Here is a 16,971-nt window from a genome sequence, read left to right on the forward strand (position 1 = left end):
ATGCTTTAGATTTATTAATACTCTTATATAACAAAGATAAATAGAATGCTTATGATATGAATGATATGAATGATACATATGATAAAAACAATAAAAAGTTCACATTTAAATGTTAAGTAGCTTTAAAAATAACGCATCTTAAAAAACATTTAAATTTTCTTACTGTTGATATACTATCTCAGTTGTACTCTAATTGAATGGCTTAGACACATTAGTGTGTGTGCATGTACATGTGTAAAACAAAAATCTGTGTGCAATTCTGATGAGGAATTTTTAAGTTTTTAAGTATTTTTTTCAAAAAGAATATAGGTCCCTCAAAAAGTGCAGACCCCAATGCCAACAAAGAAACCTCCCACTTTGTACCCAAAGCCCTGCTTCCTGAAACCTTTACAGGCAAACAGTTACAGCACAAGACCAGAAATACTGAATGAAAAAATAGGGAGAGAGGGAGATAAGAAAAGTTTACGTCACTTCTCTCTAGCTGGCCAGTGTTAATTATTTCTCAGTGATGGATGTTCATTCCTCTGCTTCACACTTTAGCCTTTCATGCAGCTGTGTGTTATTCCAAAATATTGAAAGAGCTCAATTTTGGTCGTTAAAATATGTTTCTGGATCTCCAGGAAAAGGTTTACTTAGTATGGGCAACTTTAAATCCTAAAAGGAGAACTTACCCTTCTTACAAGAGCTGATTAGTTTTGACATTTTATCAACTCTCCTGAAGAGTCATTTATGGGCTGTGTTAAATACTAAAAAATAAAGTACGATGTGGTCCTGGTGAATCTTCTACAACAGAGAGAAAACTCAAAGCAGTATCTCAAATATTAGTAGCAAGTTCTTGCATTGATATTGAGTCAAATACTCTGCCATGCAGGCCCACTTGACCAGATCGGAGTTAGCTTGCTGGTTTTTCTCAAATATAAATATTTGCTTTGTTAATAGGGAAAGTTACATATTCCATGAGGCATAAAGAAAAATTACTTTCCATTGACCCAGAAAACTTACCTTGCAACTATGCCTGAAGGAGAAAGGAACTGGAATGAGAGTATTTGAAAACAGAACTCTGGCTGCCACAGCTACCTACCTTGCTCCAAGTTCATGTTTAATTAAATTTACATCAATAATTCCATAAATTGCTTGCATGTTCATAGAACTTAAGTTATCATCTTTGATTCTAAGGTCAGATACTTACTGCTAACAACCCTTGTGCCTCTGAGGGAGGCTTGGCCCTCTGCCAGACGGTACTGCTTCTCCCACGGGGATGGGCCCACCACGACTATACAACTCCATGGGGGACGATGCAACACCAGCAGCCCCCTGGTTGCTCAGCAACAACCCCTTATGACTGCTCCTCTTGGACTACAGGCAACAGCACTGAGCCTGACCCAGCTGCTCCCAGGCACTGCCTCTCAAGAGGGCCAGGTTAACAGGAGGCCAGGGGCCCTAAGTGACTAGTTACATAATCTAACACATTTCTCGGGATGCTCTCCAACTAAAAAATCAGAGCAGAGTTAGTTCCTACCCTGAAGGGTACCCTTGACCGTATCCTTAATTTAAACTCTACCCTTGAATCTTTAGAGAAGCTGACAGAAAACTAATGCATCAGAGTCAAAATCTGTGGCCAAAAAAAGTCTATTAAAAAAAAACACACACACATACATAAAGGAGGCCATTCCTTTTTTAATTGCGTTTAAAATATGACTTTCAAACCTTTCTTAATTTCAAAGAATTTTACTATTTACATACTTTCTGTTAACAGACCCCCCAAAACAGGGAAAACATATTAAACCACTTACTTTTATGGTAAGACTGTTCCTTAAATAGCTTAAAACATAACTTTAAATATAGCAATTTCTAGGAAAGATCTTCAATTCTTATCTACAGTTTAACCCACATTTATGTCTTCTTAGTTCTAGACTTTTAACAAATAGAAATTAGGCATATTTTTCCATCCGTTAGCTGATCTACCTTTTAGGACAAGGGCAACAACCCAGTCAACCAACCTAAAAACTTACCCACACATGGAAACATGAGTCCAGCCTTGCTCCCATCTCCTCTACTGTCACTTACCTCTTTGTTGTGGAAAAAGAGATGTGTGCTCCAGGAGACACGGACTCACAGCCAGTCTACCACAGTACAAATACGATTCTACTGCTCCACTTATTCAAAACCTTCAGTCAAGTCCAAGCAATTTATCGTGAAATGCAAGGCACTTCTGAATCTACTTCCCTTTGAACTTCCACCCATATCCGCAGCTGTCCAATATACTGATTTAATTATAGTTCCCTAAATACATCACACATTTTAAGCCTCCTTCCTCTTCCTAGGACATACTCCTCTTTGCCTGGCAAACTAGTGGTTATCTTTCAAGATCTAGCAATAACATCACCTCCTCTGAGACACTGTCCCTGGTTTTAGAATTTCTTATAACCATCTCTGAGCATCTTCTACCTGATTCATACTGCTATAGCGGCATTAGTCACACTGTTTCACAGTAATTTACTTACTCAACATTAATCCCATGTCCTTCAAGGGCTAGGACCTTGTTCTGTTCAACTTGGTCTCCTTGGTGCCTGGCATATTCCTTTGCATTAAGAAGCTGTTTATACTACGGCTTTATTAATGATTAGAGAACAAAACTCCTAGGCAAAATTGTAAAATAGATGAGGAGTGGGCATTTTTAACCTCTTAATTAACCAGGGATGGGTAATAAAGCAATTCAAATCAAAACAAAAACTTAATCTCCTGACTTCTGGGCTGGTCTTCTTCCTAAATTATGATGAATCATTGAGGGCAAATAAGTAGATACCTCTGCAGTGATCCAATCCATCCAGTAATATGGCTAAAATAATCAGATTTCCTGTGTCCCCTTTATTATAATCATAATAACATGAAATTCAAGGGAGCTACACGGTCAGGTAACCAAATCACTAAAAGGTGGTCTGGAGCTGGTCTCAGGGAAGATAATTTCCCATTCAGATTATCAACTCTTAAAGCAGTTTTTGCAGGAATCTTGGTGCAAGTAAAGTAGGGAAGAGAGTAGAAAAAAAACCAAAAAAATTAGAGCTAAATAGAAAGCAAGAAAAAGCTATTCTAATTTTAAAAACCTCCTAAAAAATACTTCACAAAACAGCATTTACTCAACATCTGTCTCCTGCAAAGCACTAATTTAAAAAAAAAATAGGAACATGAGCAAACAACACACAAAAGCCCACAAATGCAGCAGCCAAGAGTAACAGCATGAAGCCACTCAACCTCTTACTTCAGTAGCTAAAGATATAGGCCTCCATTTTCAAATATAACAATGTTTTTATGCTTTTTCTACAACTTCTTAAGTTCACATATGTGTTTATCTAAGATATTGCCAAATCTTTGATATTAGCAGTAATGTGATTGTCTAAAATAATCCATGCAATCCAAATTCTAATCAACGGACATCTAAATTTTTAGCTTATCTGTGTTAAGCTGAGAGGGAATTCTTAGTCTATTACAAGCTTGTGGTTCTAAATACCCCTAAGTCTGTGCTTCCTCAAAACTAGAAAACCTGCACCCTTGAAGATACCAGAATGTACTCACAACCACATGATAAATTTTGTTTATCAAAGAAGTCTTACTTGACAGTATATATTTAAAGCATGTTTTTATACTAAAACAAAATGAACACATTATAGAGTGCATAATGTATACAAATATGTAAGATGAATATGAAATGTCAAAGAAACTTTGTACTTTTCTATGGAGCACTTTGAGTTGTGCCTCTAGATTTCTGGGAGTTCTTTGGTGGAAAAGCATGAGAAGCCCTACTCTAGGGGATTCCCTCCTAGATGTTCAGGAAAAGATTACTTTCATGTAAAAAATATATATCACCTTGGCTCTAGCATACCACGACCACTGAACTCAAAGAGTGCTACCATACTTAGACATACCATTACTTTTTTTACTGGAAATTAACCTTTATAACATCTTTTTTATTTTGAAGCAAAAATATTTCTCTCTCCAACAGTCCTAAATCTTTCTGCAGGTACCTCACAGGACCAGTCTAAACTCCTATATATGTAAGACAGTCCTTCAAATAAACATAATAGTCACAAGTAATAGAGGCGTACTGGATGCCAGGAAATGTGCTGGGTACTTGATAATCATTAATCAAAAAATAAAACTGCAGGTAAATAGTATCATCTTTATTCTACAAAAAAGAAGAAGTAGATGAAGAGGAGGAGAAAGGGGGAGGGGGTAAGGGGAAGGAGAGTGGGAAAGGAAACAGCCTACAAAAGGATAAGCGACTTTCCCTAAATAGCACAGCTCATTAGGAGCAGAGCTGAGCTCTAACTCCAAAGCTTGTGTTTGTTTTTCTCTTTCTTTATACATCATGTTATACTACATTTCCATGCCCACTTTCCCAGGTGTTCATTTCTCCTAGCGAAATATCTCCATTTTACAACTATTCCTTCCATCACTTCTGCAATAACAGACCATCCTGATCAATGTACGTGTGTGTGTATTTATTTGTAGGAGTAAAATATCCAGAACAATTTGGCCATGGAAGAACAGAGTTGGGCCGTCACTTCCTTTGCTCTGGATAAGATACTGCTATTGATACAACTTAAAAATATGCTACCTATGTTGGACAACCACTTGACATTATATTGAATTGGCCATAAACCAAAATTCTTTAGTATTGTTTTAACAGATTCTGCTAATAACCATTTCTTCTCTAACTGGTTTCTTTTTAAAAATGTATACAACTCTTGTACTTACCTCCATATAAACAACCTGTCAAAATAAATTTTTATTCATAAGAGAGTCATAGATTATATGACTCTCTACTACTTTCAAGGATGAAAATTAGCTACAAATTTAAGTCCAAAGTTTTCATCCCAGCAGTTAAGATTCTTCACTACAGCCTCAATGTATCTTTCCACCCTTACCTTCTCCCAGCCCCTAAAATTCTACACAGCTCTGTCTCACTCTTTTCTGTATTTGTACCTTTATTCATGCTGTTCTCTCCATCAGGAATGCTTCGCCCACTCATTGAAATTCTATCAGTCCTTCAAGGACCATCCCAATTACTACATTGCCTTTAAAGTCTTTCTGATTAATTTCAAAGTTTATCTTCTTCTTCTTTGAAACCCCACAGCTTTTTTTTAGTTCTTTCGTAGTACCTATTACAGTCTGCCTCGCAGGAAAGGTATGTATATTATTTTCCCTTACCTCCCCCAAACAGATAGAATCCTAAACTTCTTAAAAAAAGATGGAGTCTCATTCCACTTTGCAATATATCACTAAACACAGTAGCTGAATCCAGGAGGGTGCTTCTTAATAGATGTTTACTTGAATTTAGTTAACTATTCATCTCAGAGATGCATGTACTGAGTTCCAAAATTCATTAAAAACTTAAATAAAGAATATCTATAACCAACCACAGAAAAGAACCTGAATATCAATGGGTACATATAGCACTAAAATATGGAATTATAGGTTCTATTTAGAATAATACAGGTACTCTTTTCACTGTATTGATCTCATGATGAAGAACTGAAATCACATCATTCATATTGGTGTAATCATGTTGACAAAAACTAAAATCTCAAGAGATTAGAGACTTCCTCAGGGTCACATGACTACTTAAAAGCTGAGTTGGCCTTACAACAAAGCTTTCTAATTTCTAGCTTAGTTATTTTTCTCTACTATTATCATCCAAATCATGTGTCGATACGTTTTCATAAATATTAGCTGCAAAAATATTTATGTAAGAGAGAAATATTCTCTTCTTTCTTATATATTAATAATCTTAAAGTTATTATTTGTACAGGTAGAATTTAAAATAAAATTCATTAATGATGATTAAAGAGGATTATAATACACAAAATTTATTTATACAAATCTTACTTATTTTGCAACTTAACTACAAAGGCAACAGTCAAGAATCAGGTTATTAACAAATATTGTTGTTCAATCAAAATAAATGTCATAAAACCTATGTCCTAAAACCTATACACTAATAATGTTCACGGTCTTTACTTATAAGCCAGTCCTACAGATTTAATCAGAGCCTGTTTATGCCTCTGGTTTGTTTTTAACCTCTTGTCACCAATTTAGAGGATAGTAAAACTTTTGCCTGCCCAACCTCCATTTCCCCTTGCACTGCATGTCATTCGTTATTTCCGAGAATGAAGTTGAGACTCAGACCTGACATATCCAAGCTCCAAGTGCCCTGAGCCACAGTGACTGGCTCAGAAGTGATATGTGACACAAACCTGCCTCAACAGGCTTATTATTACATTTTTCCAACCCAGCAAATGCTTAAAGACTGGATTTGTGATGCAAATTAGTCCACCTTAGCACTGGTGCCAAAGCTACTAAGTGAAGACACTTTTTTCTCTTTGAATTTAAACTTGAGGAGTTAGGCCTGGAGCTGCTGATAGCAATTTTGTCACCAAGCAGAGCCTGAGAATGAAGCCAAGTTGAAAGAGAGTGGAGCCAAGAAGTAAAAGGGAATAGGGTCCTTACAAAATAATGTGAGCTCTAGATCAAGCTGTGACTGAAAGCTGGGTTACATAAATCTGATAAATTCTCCCATTCTCCTTAAGCCAATTTGAAGTGGATTTGCTATCATGAGCAACTGTAACATTCCTAACTAATGCACTCAGGTATCTGACTTTCTCAACCCACAACAGATTCAAAAGGTCATATAGAGAGTGAACAGTAAGAGCTATTACATACATCAGATGAAGTAGCAGCTTACGGTTTGAAAGTGATGATGAAGACAGGTAATATGTAAAAAAAGAAAATAAGGAATTTCAAAAACGTGGAGTCTTTTAGTCAAGGACTTACTCCACATAGCATCCTGGGAAACCTCTCAGTCCCAGAAAAAACAGGATAGTTGCCATGCTATTTGGAAGTACAGAGATTCTTGCAGTGATTTGCATAATCAAGAAGATAAGGGGTCATTAGGTCACAGAGGACTCAAGGCAGGTGGTGGTGAGGCTCTGAGGTTGCTGTACTTGTAGGGGAGAGTGTGGTAAGCACACAAGAATTCTTAGGTTCTCCATTGACTTGTACTAATTGGAAATGTGCAATCCACTGAGAAACATCTTACCCCAAGCAATCAGAGCATGGAGAGTAAAAAATAGGTGGATCAAAGAATCGGCCATCCCAATGAAGCCAAAGGACAAGTGTAGGTGTGAATCTTTGGATTGGTGTAAAAAAAAAAAAAGAATATAGGATGCTATGCCCAGAGAGTTTCTGAATTTGAGATTTTAGGAAGGAACAATTTCATATGATAAGTCCAGGTTGTGACTACAGAAGGGGCTGGGTGAAAAGAAGTAAAAGAGAAGACTACTGCTTGAAACTGTAGAGGTCACAAACTGAGAGGCTGTGGTGTTGGGTGCAGACATGAAGTCACCCAGATTGAGGACAGGAGACAGGTGGGAGAAGATGACTGTACACCAGTTGCTGGAGTGTTCAGTGAAGGAGGGGTTTGTTCAGGTGGTGAGTAGATCACAGGAATAAGCAATGGTAGTTGATAGCATAGCCAGATGGCTCAAAGGAACAGGAATGAGTATAAGAGTGTAGAGAAACAATGGTCTACAGGTGGGAGGGTGTATGGAGGGCATGTGACCCACCTCCCTACCCTGAGATTCATGAACTGCGGAGTAATCAGCAGTCTCCAACAGGAAGGGCTCACGGGGAAGCGGGATACCCCTGGGAGAGTCAAGATTCAGGGCTAGAGAAAAAAGTGGAGGTTAAGAGGAGTTTACTGGGACTGAACAGGTGTTCCAGAGGGCATGACAGAATGGTTTTGAAGGAAGAATAAAAAGCAGAGATTAGGTCAGGGACAGGCAGCACAAATAATAAAGTTTCAAGGCAGAGAGGAGAAATGAGCAGACAAACGATAAAAACAGAGATTTGAAGCATTAGAAAATTAACTGTTTTGCAAGACTAACACAATTACATGTTCCAAAACTGGTAACGTGGGAATTCAGGAAGAGCTAGCAGCTATGATTTGGGATGTGGAATTCCTTTCCCTCCTGGGATGAGGTGGTGAGTGACAAACGTGGATCAAGGCAGTTTAGGGAGGCAATCGAAGAGCCCGCAGTTATGTGTAGGAATGGTGGCCAGGAAGGCATGTGAGAGTGAATTCTGTGGGACTTCAGGATGATAGGGCCAGTTATAACGAGGTGGGCTCCAAGGAGGTGCAGGGGCATGGGATGCTATTTCAAATCAGTCGGGAAGGAATCAATGACAAAACAAACAAATTTGAGACAAGACTAGTGATTAAAAAATGTTAATAATAAAATTAGATTACCTACTTCATCCCCTACTAAAATAGCTTCTAAAGGATTAAAACTTTAAATTAAACAAGACATCAACAGTACTATTAAAAACGTAGATGAATATGTTTAAAGGGGAAAGTCCTCAGAAACTATTCGAGAAGAAATTGACAGCTTTCACATCCACAAAATTTAAGGATTTTACAAAGCAATGCTCCCTAAAATAGTTAGGCAAACAAACGAAACTGATTAAAAAATTGCAACATAACAGACATACAAAGAGTTAATATCCTAATGAATAAAAAGCTCTTGAAACAAACAAAAAAGGATGAAAAACAGGCAAAGAATACTAAAAAGCAATTCGTAAAAATAAATCCAAAATATCCAATAAACATACTGACTAACTAAAAATATTCCATCTCATTAGCAATCAAAGAAATACAAATATGAGGTATCTTTTCCTACTGATTTCTAAATTTAAAATTTTTAAACAGCATTAGTATGTTGGTAAAAATTTTGAGTATAAATTGCTGCAGGCTTCCTGGAAAGAAATTTTGCAAAATGTGTCAAAAATGGTTAACAAGTGAATATCCACTGACCTAGCAAGTCCATGTCTAGAAGTTTATTCAAAGAGATTAATAAAACAGCCATGTACAGTGTATAAAGATCACAAACAGAGTTATCTACTATGGTATTGTTTATAAAACCAAATTTGGGAACATTCTGCATATTTACCAATAGGGGTTAGTTAAAATTTTAATAGAACACTATGTAGCCATTAAAAATATGATTTAGCACCTTGACAAGATATAGTAAGATGAAATATTAAGGGAGTATGATATATCACTTTTCTTTTTAAAATCTACATATATGCAAAGAATTTTATAACTAATGGTGGAATTTAGGTGGACATTATTTTCCTCTTAATACAATTCTGAATATTTCTGATTTCCACTGCAATGTGTATGGTCTCAGAAACACTATTTCAAAATTTTAAAGTTTAAAACTTAGTGGTATTTTAAGTGGCAAACATTACCTGCCCAGAAAATTACATGTGGAATAACCCATTATAATGTAATAATAGGGAGTTGACAAAAGGATGAGACTGAAAGAAAAAAATCACCTGATTATATTTTCACATCTGTGATTCTTGGTGAATAATTCATAATAGCAAGCATATATTGTCCTTGGAAAAATGGAATTCTACATTTGAACATTGCCAATATTTAAAGCAATGCATTTTTTTTTTATATACACTGTATTCTATTTTTACAAGAGATAAATAGACTGACACCAAGCATTGTAAATGGATGACCACAACAAAAGCAACAATGATTAAAGCAATGCATTTTAATGATTTATGTTTTTCTTTTCTTATTTCTGTGTTAAACTGATGATTACCACAGGGTGCAGCAAAATTAAAATGTGGCCTAACTGGAAAATTCTGTTTCATACCCTTAAGAGCTGAAATTTTATCTAGCCAAAAACTATTTCATGGGTCACTTTGAATAATAAGAAAAATGTTATTTTTTAAAATTTGCTCTTCCTATTCATTTGTATTCTGGTAATAATAATTTTAAGAAGAAAAAAATAATTTACAAACTGTATACCATTATTACATTGATATAAAAACATTCTTACAAACGGACAAAGACTGGAAGATACTCAATACTGAAGCGATTATGTTTGAATATTAGAACTGGAATTTTAAAATCTTTCAGTGTTCTTAATAGTGTGATGGTTTTATGATAAAAAAATATCTGAAAGAAAGAAGCTAACTAATAAAGTAAACTTTTAACAATCCTTTTATAAGATAATTTGAGATGTCCTTAGATATAACCGAAACTGCTGTCCTTAGTCAGAATCATATTTCATTAATCCATATTTTAAGTGGATTACATTGAGACAAAACCCACAAAGTGAAGAACTGAACCAATTCGCTATTAGGACCAATAATAATTATTGACAGGTAATATGAAAAGTTTTCAACAAATTAGGTAAATTAAGATACTTTTTAAAAGAGTTGGTAAAAATAAGCATCTATGAGTAAAAAACAAAAGGTTTTGTTTCCTCCCATTTTGCAGGTACACCCGAAAAGTTTATATTTCTTTTCAAAGCATTCAAACCTAGAACCCAAACATGGACTTCTCAGAGTTGGAACAACCTATGCCGGGTTTTACTTGAAGCTTAATATCCTTTGGCAAAAATCCACAAACATCTCAGGGAGCTGACCCAGATCTACCCTGTGAAGAAAGTATTCCCCACTTCCCCTGAAAACGTTCTCCCACTCCTCCCTGAGGCAAACAAATAAAAACTATGCCCCCCATGTTGCAGACTGGTCCCATACCCATACTGTCAAACCCATATGGTGCAAAATGAATGGAAAACCTGAAATGACCTCATTTATATCTATAGCTGGGTTGGTGGCAGAGGGACCATGGATGCACTGCCCAAGTTATCACACTGCTTATTTTGTAACCATCTTTACAACTGATACTGAAGATGGGCACATTTCAAGTGGCTAGCAATCCAAAATCCAGGTATCAGCAAGGTTGGTTTCTTCTTGGGAACTCAGGAGAATCTGTTCCATGCCTCTCTCCTAGCTTCTGGTGGTGGCTGGCAAGTCTTGGAATCCCTTACGTCTGCATAACTCCAATCTCTACTTCCACTGTCACAGGCTTGCCTTCCCTCTAGGAGTCTCTGTCTCTGTGTCTCTTCTCTTCTTCTTATAAGGACACCAGCCATACTGGGTTAAGGGCCCACCCTACTCCAGTATGACCTTCTATTAACCAATTACAACTGCAATGACCCTATTTCTAAATAAGGTGTCATTCTGAGGTTCCAGGAAGTACATGAATTTTAGGGAGACATTATCCGACCCAGTAAACCCACCAAATCTGCCTTCATTCTTCTATTGCCGTCTTTGTATACAGTGCTAGTCCTCAACCTCAAGCCAAGAAGCTGAGAACCACCCTTCATTCCCACCTCCCTTTAAATTCATATCCCAGTTATCATCAAGCCTGATCATTTTCCACTCCTAATATTTCTAGACTCTGATACTCCTGTTCATCCCTAAATTCTTTATCCCTAATCCCTGAATCACTCTCTAGCACCTCTTGCTTGGGCTACAACAGTCTGTCCAATACTCCTCAAATCCAATCTTCTCCAAGCTACAAGAGTATATATAGATATACACATAAAGCTTCATGGCATGTTAGAAAGATGTACAGTTGCTTTTTTTTGTTTGTTTTTCTAATTTTTCACTACCGTGAAAAATCTGCTTCTTTACTGCAATGAGCATAATTATGATAGACATCCTTCTTCAGGGATACAGAAACTGAGAGGCAGAGTGGTTTGTGTGCAAGCCCTGGCCTTTGTAACATCTTCTCCTGACTTGATAGATTCTTTACAAACCTTCAGAATGCAACAAAATCCATTATATCTATAATCTAGCTTTTTATAGATTTTATTAGATTTGGGAAAGACAGACAAGAGGGGCTTATTTCAGTGTTTTGATATTTAATATTATACCTGGCTCCGGAAGCCCCATGATAGAAGTACTTATTCTCATTTTTTAGATAAACAAAAATAATAAACAAATGTAATTGCATGAGTTATAAGCCATCCTTGTTTACACACACACACACACACACACGTACACACTGATTTTAAGAACAGTGTTTTCTTCTGAGACATATTAACCCAGCCCATAAAGATTAGTGTAGAAATAAATCACTTCATAGTCCTTTGATATAAGCATGTTTGGGAAGACAGCTTAACTCTTTCCTGTCTTCCACGAATTTATTCCTGAAACTATCACACTGAACCTCAGTTTCCTCCTTTCCTTCACCCAAAAAGTGAAAACTTACAGTTAACCATGCTAATTTGCACACTCCCAAAGGGGATTCTTTTTCATCAGCACAGTAGATTTTAGGGCTTAGCAGGAAATAGGGACTATGAGGAGGCGGAATCCAAGAGACAGAGGAAGGCATTTAGCTCCATTTATATTGTCTATAAACGCTTCTGCTGTTGCTTCCCCAAACAAGTGTTCAGGCTGTGTTGGCTCCAGACTATACAGTCTTAAAGTATTTCTACTCCCTTGGCCCACTTTCCAGTCTGAGAAATCCTATTCTAACTGATCCAGGATCCTAGGTGAGATTACTTCCTCCTACTCAGGAACATGTACAAATGTGAATTGCTTTATTCTTATATAGACAGCTCTGAACTTCTTTTCCAACCAAGCACCCAACTCTTGGACACCATCACTTTTTAAGAATAGGAGTTATTGGAGAACACAAATCTACTCTGATTTATAAAGTCCGTAGCATGCTTTATACCTGGACAGATGCGTAAAACTGCTATTTGCCTTTGAGAGCATGAATGAAAAATATATCCCACTTGAGTATAAAGTAGACTACTTATTTGATTTCTCAAAGTCAATTGTACTTCCAATAAAAAGAAAAATAATAATAACCACTTTGGTTTTCTGGGTATGTTCAAGTATTCTCTATGTAATGTCACTACCTGATAATTACTTATAAAAAGTACATTGAGCCTATTAATATAAAAATTACTGAGACCAACAGGATTCAGAGAGCATGTACTAACCACAGAAGTTTTAAAACAGTAAGATAGGAGCCCTGGATTTATCCCTAATACATGATTTTTGCACATGTCAATCACTTAAACTTGGGCCTTAGATCTCTATATCTAATAAAATATGTTTAATTAGTACTTAGAAGAATTATGTGGCATCATAATTACGGATGCTTATTTTATCATAGGATTTATAGGGTTTTTCTGATATTCAGAAAGGAATTTTTTTTTCTAACTCAATTAAAATCTTGTGTTGAAGGAATGGAAAACCACTGAATTTACTATCAAGCCATTCAGGTCTGAGTCTCATCAACATCCTAAAATACAATATTCAAATTGCTTTATTTCCCATTCTCAACGGAGACTGCAGGAAATTTAGTCTTAATTAAGCCTGATTTACTCTCATTTAGCATTAAAAAAAAAAAAAAGATACTGGGGGAAGGGATGAATAGGCAGAGAACAGAGGATTTTTAGGGTAGTGAAAATACTCCCTATGATAGATGAATACATGTCATTATGTGTTTGTCCAAAGCCATATAATGTACAACAACAAGAGTGAACACTACAGACTTTGGGTGATTATGATTTGTCAATGTAGGTTCATCTATTGTAGCAAACATACCAGTCTGGTGAGTGAGGGAGGCTATGTGTGTGTAGGGGTAGGGGGTATTTGGGAAATCTGCACCTTCCTTTCAATTTTGCTGTGAATCTAAAACTGCTCCAAAAAAAACTGTCTTTAGAAATATTTTATTTCTGAGAAATGTTACACTTTTTTGCAAATTTGTTTGCTATATCTGAGCTCTAAATTTGTAAGGAAGCAAAGTGTTTCCTGTCCAACCTTCTCTCTATGTATATATCAAATCATATATGTATCTAGTAAGAAACATTTATTTCTCCAGAATTTTCTACATTTTGTGAATACATAACTTCTACATAAAATTCACTCTATAATGCTCTTAAAAAGTTAGACATACGTTTATCATACAACCCAGCAATTGCACTGCTAAATATCTATCCAAGAGAAATGAAAACATGTACTCACAAAGACTTGCATGTGAATGTTCTTAGCATCATGATTCACAATAGCCTCAAGCTGAAAACAACCCAAATGTCCATCCACTGGAGAATGGATAGACAAAATGTGGTATATCCATGCAATGGAAAACTTCAACAATAAAGAGGAATGAAATACCGATACACGCTACAATATAGATGAATCTCAAAAACAGTATGTTAAGTGAAAAAAGCCATAAACAAAAGATCACATATTTTATGATTCCATTTATATAAAATGTCCAGAGAAGGCAAATCTATAGATACTGAAAGAAGATTAGTGGTTGCCTGAAGCTGAGCAGAGATTAATTATAAATGGGCATGAGGGATCTTATTGGGGAGATGAAAATGTTCTAAAACTGAATTATGGTGATGGTTTTACAACTTGGCAAAATTTCTTTAAAAATCATTGAAAGGGGTAAATTTCTAAAAATTTAAACTTCTAGTTTAAAATTGACTAAAGAGGAGAGAAAATTCTTTAACAAAGAATGAAATTTGACACAATTTTAAATATCCTGCATAAGGTATTCCATTAGTTTTTGATATTTTGTTGAAGAAAGTTGTGGTAAAGGTAAAACTAAAAAGTCAATTACTAAAAACTTTTTGCAAACTTTTTTCCAATATATACTTTGCTTCAAAATTAAATCATTTGATCTTCCAAAGCACTGTTTTAGAAAATGAACTCCCTTAACATAGTGTCAGCAGAGGGTTACTGACCAGCACCTGACATACTAACAGGAAAACAAGGTTTTCAAATTGCTGGTCTAACTAACCTTGATCCAGAACCTACGCCATTACAGCACTTCCTGTGAGCTTAATGGCCATCAGATCTCATTTTAACAATCCAAATTCTGAGCTTTCTGAATATTAAATCCCAGAAGGAATTTTTTTATGTGTAGCAATGTCAGTAAGAAGGCATCTTGTGAAGAGATAAAGTGGACAGATGGATTTTGAATCTACATGTACACCAAGAGAAATGCAATACTCACAGTAGTTCTAATCCATACTTTTTCAGTATCCAAACCATTAATATGAGTGTTTTAGTATTTAGTTTTTCTAGTTGAATGTTTAAGTGGTCATCGGCATCGAATCTCCATTTTACAGTCCTGCACAGACTCTGACTAATAATTTCACCTGCCGTTTTTTTTGGTTTTTGTTTTCTTAGTGTTTCCTGTGTGCCCCACTTGTACCAAGCACTCTTCCAAAGGAACCGTGTTCGGATGTGTTCCCTGGGATGAGCTCTACGAAGATGAAACTGGCCCGTTCATCTCAGCCTCACTCGTCAGGGGTTGCCAGTCAGGACAGCTGGTAAATCGGGGTCATCTGCCCCTGAAGGCACTATCAGAAGCTTCCCCAACGAGTTGCTACAGCATCAGCAGTCAGGACCCACGCCCTCCGTCTCCTGAGCCCCTGCGACCACACTGCACTCCCGTCCCTCCCTGGCTGCCGGCCGGTGTCCTAGGCTCAGTGAAAACCCAGTAGTTGAAGAGAACTCTTGATTTGACCCGATCTCACCATTCCCATGATTTATCAAATAATGAATGGAGACTGGTGAGATGAGGTGACTGGGCTAAAGCCACACAGCTCGACGCGGGCAGAGCCGGCGAGAACACTGGTCTCTGCTGAGCCGGCGGCCGCGAGCGGCTGCCTGGGGCTGGGAACGCGCAGCCCATGGGAAACGACGTGGCATTGCTCGTGCGAGAGGCGAAGGCTCAGCAACTTATGAGAGGAGATCACCAATGTCCAGCTTCAGGGCAGAGTGGGCAAAAAGAGGTGACCAGACCTCCTTGGTTACGCATGTTGACCTGAGCGTCCCCTTCCACTCTGCAAGTACCTCTGCATGTTAAATGATGTGGTCGCTCTGGCCAAAGAGGCGTCCACTTTGAATTTCCCCCATGCTTGTGCGGACTGGCCAGAAAATAGGAAAGTTGCTATAACCACATCTTCGCTCTCTCAGTCTCCCCTGACTGCCCAAGTCCTTTCCCTCCATCTTCGCTCCAGAGACCCCCCACCACCACCCCACACCCTCCCGACTCCCTTTCACCACGTACATACCAGCAGCGCGCAGAGCTGCTCGCCGAGCCTGGGCCGGGTCCCGGTGCCCGGGCTCGCCCGGCCTCTACGTGGCCGCGAACTGCGACGCGGGCTCTAGGTCGCTGCCGCCTCTACCGTCCACGAGGGTGCGACCGCGTCTGAGCTGCTGGGCTGGGGCGCAGCCAGGAAGTGGCAGCGACTCCGGGGGCGGAGATAGCGGCTGCCGGGACCCGCCCCCGAGCGTGGAGTGCCCCTCCCCCATCCCCGCACCCCGCAACCCCCCACCCCGGGTCTCGCTCTCTGTGCAGCCACTGCCGCCAAGGGGCTCTCGGGGCCGGCGCGACGGTGGTTCTTGTCTTTTGGCTCCCTGGGCAGCGTTCTTTTTCCTGCGTGCGCGTTAACAATTAATCATCAGTGATCATCACAGAACCCGTGCCCTCCTCGCCTACCACTCTCAGTTCCCCTGGGGCAGCGTTAAGGTTCTACTAAGAATTTACTTGATGTGACTGAGGAAATTTCGCGTCCCTCCCTGCTCCCGGAGGCTTCCTCTGTAGACCTTCTGACCCATTTGTGCGCGACCCCGAGCGTTTGTGCTCCAAGTGTCCTCAGGTTGCACTTTACTCGTGGCTCCTTGGAGAAGGTAGGAATGTGCATGGTTTTCCTATCTGCACCTGGAATGTGGGTATTCGTGTTTTTTTGTTTTTTGGTTTTTTTTAACATCTTTATTGGAGTATAATTGCTTTACAATGGTGTGTTAGTTTCTGCTTTATAACAAAGTGAATCAGTTATACATACACATATGTTCCCATATCTCTTCCCTCTTGCATCTCCCTCCCTCCCACCCTCCCTCTCCCACCCTCCCTCTCCCACCCTCCCTCTCCCACCCCTCTAGGTGGTCATAAACCACCGAGCTGATCTCCCTGTGCTATGCGGCTGCTTCCCACTAGCTATCTATTTTACGTTTGGTAGTGTATATATGTCCATGCCACTCTCTCACTTTGTCCCAGCTTACCCTTCC

General features: G+C 38.3%; 1 protein-coding gene across 1 annotated transcript in view; it reads right to left on the reverse strand.

Moving 5' to 3' along the window:
• PKIB (cAMP-dependent protein kinase inhibitor beta) overlaps positions 1–16,096 on the reverse strand; it is a 115,820-nt gene extending 99,724 nt beyond the window's left edge. The window contains exon 1 of the mRNA XM_061206970.1: positions 15,975–16,096. The gene's annotated coding sequence lies outside the window, so the exon portion shown is untranslated. The remainder of the gene's footprint in view (positions 1–15,974) is intronic.
• Between the last annotated feature and the right edge of the window lie 875 nt (positions 16,097–16,971).

Source organism: Eubalaena glacialis, chromosome 12 (assembly GCF_028564815.1).
Source record: "Eubalaena glacialis isolate mEubGla1 chromosome 12, mEubGla1.1.hap2.+ XY, whole genome shotgun sequence".
NCBI classification, from domain to species: domain Eukaryota; kingdom Metazoa; phylum Chordata; class Mammalia; order Artiodactyla; family Balaenidae; genus Eubalaena; species Eubalaena glacialis.